General features: G+C 31.1%; 1 long non-coding RNA gene across 1 annotated transcript; it reads left to right on the top strand.

Annotated features, from left to right (window-relative positions):
- The first annotated feature begins 8,254 nt into the window (after nucleotides 1–8,254).
- Nucleotides 8,255–8,633, top strand: LOC144430576 (uncharacterized). Its single transcript, XR_013479616.1, has 2 exons — nucleotides 8,255–8,383; nucleotides 8,544–8,633. It is a non-coding gene; the product is annotated as an uncharacterized LOC144430576 (long non-coding RNA).
- Nucleotides 8,634–9,039: the final 406 nt, after the last annotated feature.

Genomic DNA, 9,039 nt, shown 5'->3' with positions numbered 1-9,039 from the left:
TATAAATATATTTTATCAGAATATCTCCCATGTTTTAGTTCACTCAATGACACCAAGAATTTTTTTGTTTGTTTTCGCTGATGTGCTTTGTTAGATTACACGTTATTTCTATAACGGTTTTGCCCGATATGCACAAATCCAACAAAATTGTGATAAATAATTTTTAATTAAATTGCTTGCTATTTCAGATTATTTCTAAATTTGCACATATCAAACTCAGAACTTCGAAGGAATTGCCAGTTATATTTTAATAGTTAATTTCATACAATACGTCTTAAACACTAAATTCTGACTCCTTAGTTTCTTTTGTTTATATTCAAGTTATGATAAAATTTTACTTGGAGATTATAATCGATGAAATAGACGATGCTAATATGAAGTATTCAAATAAATTAAAACAAGATTGAGAAACACGCTTTTACCAATGAAACCAATGAACGATCAGTACATGCCACAAGGTCAAATGTCGTGAATTGTGATTGTTCATGAAGTTTCTAGAATATGAGTCACAAATCAGCACAATATTGCAAAAATATAAGACACAATATATTTGATTTGGTTGGTTTACAGATTTTGTGGGTAATGCGATTTTGGCTCTTTTACCACAGCCATAGTTTTTTATTTCTCTTTTTGTGGTTTTCAATCCTTTTCTTCTATCAGACTCAACAAGACCCCAGATTTTCAGTACTTTACTCTGAATAGTAAATTATCTTTGTATAGTTATGTCAATTCGATTTTTTTTTTAATATATGGTATTCATATTTATTTTCTTCTTGTTTAGTTATTAATTAGTATTAATCACAAATTAATAAAAATCTTAAATGTTTCGCAGCCTTTAAGTTATTTGCAATTTACATCAATGCTCACGGAAGAGTGACTTGGGCTAGTAACTGACCAACATAGCGTGTTTTCAAAATTTTATAAACAGAATCAATTTTAACTATGTTTTATATATCAACTGGGTGCGAGTATTACTCTCACAAACAAAGGCATAAACATGCAGGGGAAAGATATATTAACAAATTCTTATATCAATAAGAAGAAAATGTAAGGTAGGCTCATTTTATTTGAGTCACAAACTGATTTAGAAAAAGTCTGAGTAAGTGTTTGATGCCAACTGAGTGGCTGTGTGAACTTTTTGTGATTGGTTTTACTAGGTTATATCTACTTGAACATTCACATCGACAAATCTATTTATCTTTGTAGGCTACTTACTATTGCCTAGTATTTATATATAGCGTAGGAAGCTTTTAGCACTTGGATTTTAGTTTTTTTTTAGGTTTTCAACTAAAATGGTTAAATATATTTATAAAACACATTTTGAATTAAGTATTCAGAATAAATTTTTCAAAATATATTCTTTTGTTTTGTTTGCAGATTAAAGATTTATTATCGCAACATGGACGAGAATATCAAAACCGTATTTGCCGTTTTTTTTTTCATTGTCCATCAAATCCATACATAGCGTCTAATCTAAATAACTACAACACACAAATTCAAAGCGTTGCGTGGGTGCGAATATGTTTTTAAGTTATATGATCATATGAAAAGATGAATCATGCGATTTATGAAATTTGGTCAAAAAGTGATATAATTTTCATAAAACTTATGAACATATATAGTCGTTTTTAGGTTCGAATATTTCAATGGCTACATGGCGTAAATTTAATCAAAGCCTTTATTCAAACAAAGCCTTTCAGTGGAAAAACACGTGAAAATTCTGCATAAAAAATGCTTTTTCTTTTAACAAATATAGAGCAACATCTAAGACATTCTGATAACATATTCAAGAATAGTTATTTTTGAAAATAAACTACAAAAAAGGAAAGTCTTAAATGCCATCTTTAACATGTTCATAACCAAATTCAATGTTTTTATGGGAACTGTTTATAATGTTACAATTGCTAGATGTTATGTTATTGGAATGTTATAGAAGACAAAAATACGAGATAGATTTTATCTTATAAGCTCGTGAAATCACAAACAAAAACAAGTTAACAAAATGTGATGTTCGTGACTTACGTAATACCCCTGATTATAAAGCCCGCGATTGAACAACGAAAAATGTGGGTGTGGTTGGTCTATATTTATTCTTCCGTTTGTTTATCTACATAAGACATATGACATCCACGTAATGAATTAATGTATAAATAGCCCAGTCGTTTGAATATCAATCAAGACATTTCACTTCGAACTGAGAAGTAGATGCTCGAGAAATCAACTCAACAGAGAAAATAAAATATGTTTATAAAACATATTCAAAGTATAAAATTTACATGTTATTTAATAAAAGTTTGCTATCAAAATTTGAACAAAGATTCCAATTGTATCATGTATTTTTCTAGAACATTTTTTTCCCGTCATTTAGCTAATGCAGGGTAAAGTACAAATTCAAAATAACAAGATAGAACTTTGTTAGCTAAAGGTTTACCTATGTTTCAGAAAACTTGAGTAAAAAAGCATATTAAACAATGAAGATAGTAGTAATCTTCGTTTTCCTGATTGCTGGAGCGTGCGGAAGAAAATATAGCAAAGAAGTTAATATCGAAGATTTCTATGCCACATTCGATCTTGAAGTATGTTAATATTATGTATGAGTTTATCACTGATCCTCTCGTGTGGCATTGTGACAAGCAAAATACTGAGGTCATTTAGAGATTTATTCTAATTCTACTCTCGAAAATTTAACATTATTCTATTTCACATTGGAATTACATTTTTTCAGATCTCTGACGACTTTGCAAAGCTCTTCGATTTCCCGAAAGAAAAAGCACTTGATCTCAAAAACACTCCAGAATGCAGAAATTTCGGGTATATATTAGTTTTTTTTATTTTGAAATTATTTTTTTTCTCTGCCAAACCAATTGAGATTTTATTTCTGTTCATTGGTTCTATCACAAACGAATCACCGATTTAATTAAAATTGCTAACAACTCGATTGTTTCATCTTAGAAAAACAAGTACATTTTAGAATATTGTCATCGAAATATCATTAAACAACAACCCCAATCGTATACTAAATTTTACGTCGATTGTAAAATCAACATCTATCAAAACGATTGACTACTTCGTTTATAGCCGCTTTTAATATTTGTAGCAGATAATGAAATGATTTCATATACAGAAAATACCCCCGCTCGAATAAAACATGTCCTGTCCCAAAGGGCATCGACAACATCGGTGACTTGGTTTCTGGTTGCAAGGAGAGAATATGTATTCAGAAATCCTACTACGGCTCAACAAAATGCAGAAAAATAGTTCGATTATATAAGTTTTTCCCCCACGCTGCAGTCGAATGCAAGTAAGTTGCTTTGTTATTTAAAAATGATTTAAATACCCAATTTTCTACTATATAATTAGAGTCCATTATGATCATTTCTATAAAAAATCTGGTCAATGGGAATACGCAATATTATTTATAGAAAAACAAGTATCTCAAACAACATTTTTTTGACAATAAAAAACTAAAAAGAAGAAAGTAGCATTTAACACCATCGTCACTAATGATCATGAACTCTGATACGCATTTGTAAGAAAAAAAATTGGCACTACATTATTAAAACTGAGGAAAAAGAAAGCTCAGTTTGCCGTATTTGTCTTCTTAAACTACAACAACTTGTTACGTTTAAAATTGATAATGTTTGTCATTCAAGATAGATATACTTGTGTTAACATGAGTGTTCATCAAAATGAATTTAATAGAACCAAGAATCAAAGCTGTAAGTTTGCAAAACCTCATGATGACAAAGAGTTGTACCCGAAACCTTCAACCGATGGAAAACCACATTTGTATCCGGATCCCTCAAAAAGCAAAAATTTTAATCCTGAACCAGAAAAAGATGATGACGCTGAAGAAGTCTCTTGCAAATGCTTCACTATTTGGTGCTTTCGTGACATACACACAATCTACGAAGAAAACGGGAAGCTATACGAAGGAGATGTTGTTATAAAGGTGCGTTGTTATTGTAATTAACGAATTGAATATTGTTTTATAATCTACTAATTTCAGATTTTCCTAAATTGAAAAGGATGCTGTGGACACAACATTAATTTAATAGCATGAGCAATGCAATAATATTACCGCCTAATCGTGAAAGATAAATGTAGTCTGAAATTAATTATTTCAAATTATTATTACCCTACTAACTTACAACGTTTAACATTTTCATATTGTAAGCAAAGGTAACATACGATATGTAAAAAATTAACACATTGATGTCGATGATTTAGTTACTAATAAGTCAAAAATGGCCGCCATTTTGTTGAGAATGCAAACAGGATTATGACTATCAGTAGAAGTTGGTCGAGACTCACTCCCATCCTCAATGCCTTTGCGTTAGTGGATCCGTATGCGTATAATGCAAGGATGATGTAGTAGGAATAAAAATACCATTCTATCCAGTTCAAGAGTCCTGCTGCACACTAACACAAATTTCTTGTATTTCTATAACGTTTCGTCTGACCAAAATCAGACTTCCTCAGATAAGCCGTTTACAACAATGACAAGAAAATACATTTGTGTTGGTGTGCAGCAGGACTCTTAAGTTGCATAGACGGTTTTGGATCATTTGAATTTTAATGTACTTCTATGAGCTGACTGTCACTGCGCATTTTCTCGTGCCTGCTTGTCTTTATCAAAGCTGTTGTAAAAACGCGGTTGTAACTGCCCACCCCATTCGTTTATAACAGTAAAACCAAAGTAATCTTATTACCTTTTTTCAGACCCCATGTGGATGTGACTGCAGGATGGCTTACCCTGGTTATGACTACTATAAAAAAAGAAAATGAAACTTTTTAGAGATATGGAATAACTGTACAGATATTGTATCATGTACAGTTGATCATTTATGTCCGTAAATGACTTGAATTTGAATTATTTTTGAATTACAATTAAATGCAGCAATGAGTCTTGTCATATTTACGCCATATGAATGATTAATCAGGATCAATAACTTAACTTTGCACGTAGAACTAGGAGAGAAAATGTTTCTTTGTGGAAGATTGCAAGGACGTATGACGTTTTCGCAAATTTTTTTGTAACAACACAAAATATTGGGGGCAGTGCCACAAGTCGCGAGATCAATATTTTTCCATACCTATCAAAATTACTGAAAGTATGGCTGAAGTAAGAAAAAAAAAACGATTACAAATTAGGCAGATGTGCTAATATACATTTAGAAACATCCACTGCCTAAGCTAACTAGCGATAATTTCTTTGATAATGAAAGTCGAAGTTATGCGCGCCCTCTTGTAGCTAGGCATACACAGCATATAGGGATAGTTTGAGGGTAGGTTGTCTAACTGAAATGCGCAAGAAACTTAGATCACATTCAAAATTCCATAACGTTTCATGATATGGATGAACATACCCCCAACTATATATTTTAGTTATAAACGGAATACTTTAGGCATGCAAAATAATTGACATTAGGAAAAATCAAATTCGTTGCAAAAAAATTGTTGTTTTCACTCTCTCGCATAAAATGAAGACAAAAATGAAACAGATTACTGACTTCTTTGCTCAAAAAAAATTCTAGTGGATATCCTGCAACAATATAGAAAACACAATGGTTTGAACATGTACAACTCACTGTGATTGAGACTGCACACCATTTTAATGTAACGCATGATTATAATTGAAATGATGCTATTACATTTTCTCATTATGTAATATAATCTTCTGAAACTGATAAAAATATTTAGCCATAATAGAAATGTCCATATGTCACATGATGTACATTGTAACAAAGCCCCTTAATGAAAAAAAAACCTCAAAATCTTGCGAAATACAAGTTATGCTCTTCGTTTTATCAAATGCAATGAAACGTACAAGACGTTTGAAAAACATCAAAAACATATACGATATTTTATCTTATTTTATAGTATATATGTTTCAATATATTCATATATTTCAACTATGAATAAATCTAGGAACAACATTTAATTACTTTAGTTTTAGTGCACTGTCTTCTGTGCGATTATGAGGACAGAATCTCAATAAACTCTTTTGACATTTTTATAAGAACTGTTTATTGTGTCACTTCTTGTTGTTTTAATACAGTAATGTTTGTAATGTTTTAAATACAGAATGAGTTTCATCTCATAAACTTAGGAGACCACTGAACCGCAGCTACGATGCTAGTTGGTGTTTTTTACCTATACGTAATTAAACGTACATCGAACATTCAACCTTTTTTCAATCTCTAGTTAAATATGAGAAATTGATACAGCCTCTGGACCACGAAAATATGCGTTATTTTTTGTATTTATTATATCTTGCCTTCTCTGTCTGGATTAGACATATGGGATCAACCTAACAACACATTTTTGTATAATAGAACGCCCACATTTAACTTTTGGTTGATAATACTTTACCATTAGAAATTTTACAAAATATCAGGTTTATTCTGGTTTTATCTTTAACATTAGGATTTGATTCATACTGTGTGAATTTAAAAGTCATATGTCGTTTTGCCTAAGTTTCAGAAAGTTTGTGTAATGAAGATATATTAAACAATGAAGATAGCAATCTTCGTTCCCAGGTTGTTTGAGTGTGCGGAAACAGAAAGAAGAAGAAAAAATAATTAATCTCAAAAAGTTGTTGGATTCATTCGACCGTGAAGTATGTTAGTATGATGTAATACTTTTGCACTCATGTATTCTCGTGCGGTATAGTGCCGACTGAAAAACATAGGTCGTTACGACGATTATTTTATTTCTGCTCCAAAGAAATCATTCTATATCAATCTACATCAATCTATTACTTTAAATATCTTTTTCAATTCACAGAGATTTGGCAAGGAAGTTTGATTTCCCGGAAGAAAAAGGACGTGATTTAAAAATCTCTTCAAAATGTAGATATATATTTCAGGTAATTTTTATTTTTCAGTGTTTTATTCTCATACTAAAACGCGCGAAATTTTATTCCTGAATATTAGTTCTAATCGCACGTACATTTACTTATTAAAATTCTCAATAACTCGATTTTATTCATTTTAGAAAAGCATGAATAAATCACTATCATTATCCTAGACATTTATAGATATAAATAACTACATATATTCAGTGACGGGATTCAGCCGGTTCCCACCGTTTCCCACCGGTTCCATAGAACCGTCTCACGGAATTTTGTGAGATCCACAAACCGGCTAGCATTGCTGGTTGCTGTCAATGGATTTCAAGTTCATTATCAACGAGTATATATTACACTCAGCAATATAGACAATCCACAACATCATCAAAAATTTCGATGCTAATTTTACATATTGATGCGTACTTAACCATTATTTCGAAATGTTAATTAGGAAGTAATTAGAAACAATCAGTTTATTTGCTAAAAAAATGACTTTTTGAAACAGAACCGGCTGACGCAAAATTTGAATCCCACCACTGCATACATCGTATTAAACGTCTTATTTGTTTATATTAAAATGACGTTCATTTAAACCATGGGGCGAATCCGAGCGAACAACTCCCCTTTCTGTAGCATCGAAATTGATTTTTGTCGTGTTAAATTCTTGGTGAACCTGTTGAAAATGTTCAGCAATTCCAGTGTTTATAGAAAAAAAAAACGTGTATATTTTAACGAAGTAATTCAGTGAAAAAACGAGAAAATTGTACAGAAAAACTAATGCTCTTTATTTTATCAAATATATTAGGATATCTATGGCATTCTGATAAAATATCAAGTAAATAGAAAGAAGCGAACTACCTCAATGTACGGTTTATTTTTGTTATGTTATGAATGCAGATATCAATAAATAAATTTACTGTTTCATGACAATCCTGTTTATTATGCCATAATCACCACTTTAAATATTTTCAATAAAGGATGGGTTGTGTAAGATTAGGAAACCTCAGAACCAAAATAACGATGTTAGATGCTCGACAACAGGATAACAAAAGCTTATGATCAAAAACTACGTCGTGAACCTTCCAACGACAATCAACCCTTTTTTCCATTTTTAATTAAATATGAGAAATTGGCAGTCTCTGATTGGCCCACGAATATGTGCGGATATTTTCTCTTCTATATTAAATCTTTCCCTCGTATTTTTATGATAAGAAACGCCAGTCATCCTGTTAGTTCAGGTTGACTATAAAAAGTTGCTGATATTTAGCTATCGAGATTTGAAGAAGATATCAAATTTATTTTGGATTGTGTTTCAACATTAGGTTTTATTCTTATTTGACTCATAATGTGTATGTTTGAAATTTAAAGAACTTGGTTATGTAATTTTACACTTATGTTTCAGAAAACTTGTAAAAAATATATCAAACAATGAAGATTGTAATCTTGGTTATCATGATTGTTGGAGCCTGTGGATACGAAAAGAAGAAAGAAGTCAATCTTGAAGATTTCTTTGCTAAATTTGATCCTGAGGTATGCTGGCATGATGTATATGTTTTGCACTCATACTCAAGTGCTATATTGCGTAAAATAAAATACTGAGTATATTACGACGATTATTCATATTCCACTCTCAGAAAAGTAGCTCTATAATCTACCAATGGCCAATTTTACATTGAAATGCCATTTTCAGATATCTGTCTACTCTGCAAAAAAGTTTGATTTTCCAAAAGAAACAGGACTTGATTTCAAAAACACTCCAGACTGCAGAGGTTTTAAGTAAGTTGTATTTTTGATCTGAATTTATTTTAATTCCCTACTGAACCGAAAACAATTTTATTCATGCGTATTGGTTTTAATCCCAAATGCAAACCCAATTAAGTTGAATATTTTCTCATCTTGGAATGCAAGTATAGATCAGTATACTATCATCAAAATCTTATGATTTAAAGAACAACATATTTTGTATACTAAACATGTTATGTGTTTATTACCTTATATACTAATAAATCAATATGACGATAATGAAACGATTTCATGCACAGAAAATTTCCCAAAACGAAAGATTCATGTTCCGTCCCAAAAGGTATCGGCTACATCGGTGACTTGGTTTCTGGTTGCGATGAGAGGGAATGTATTCAGAAATCCTTTTACGGTTCAACAAAATGCAGAAAAGTGGTTCGATTATT

Source organism: Styela clava, chromosome 12, assembly GCF_964204865.1.
Source record: "Styela clava chromosome 12, kaStyClav1.hap1.2, whole genome shotgun sequence".
NCBI lineage: Eukaryota > Metazoa > Chordata > Ascidiacea > Stolidobranchia > Styelidae > Styela > Styela clava.
This window is presented reverse-complemented; position numbering and strand designations above follow the sequence as displayed.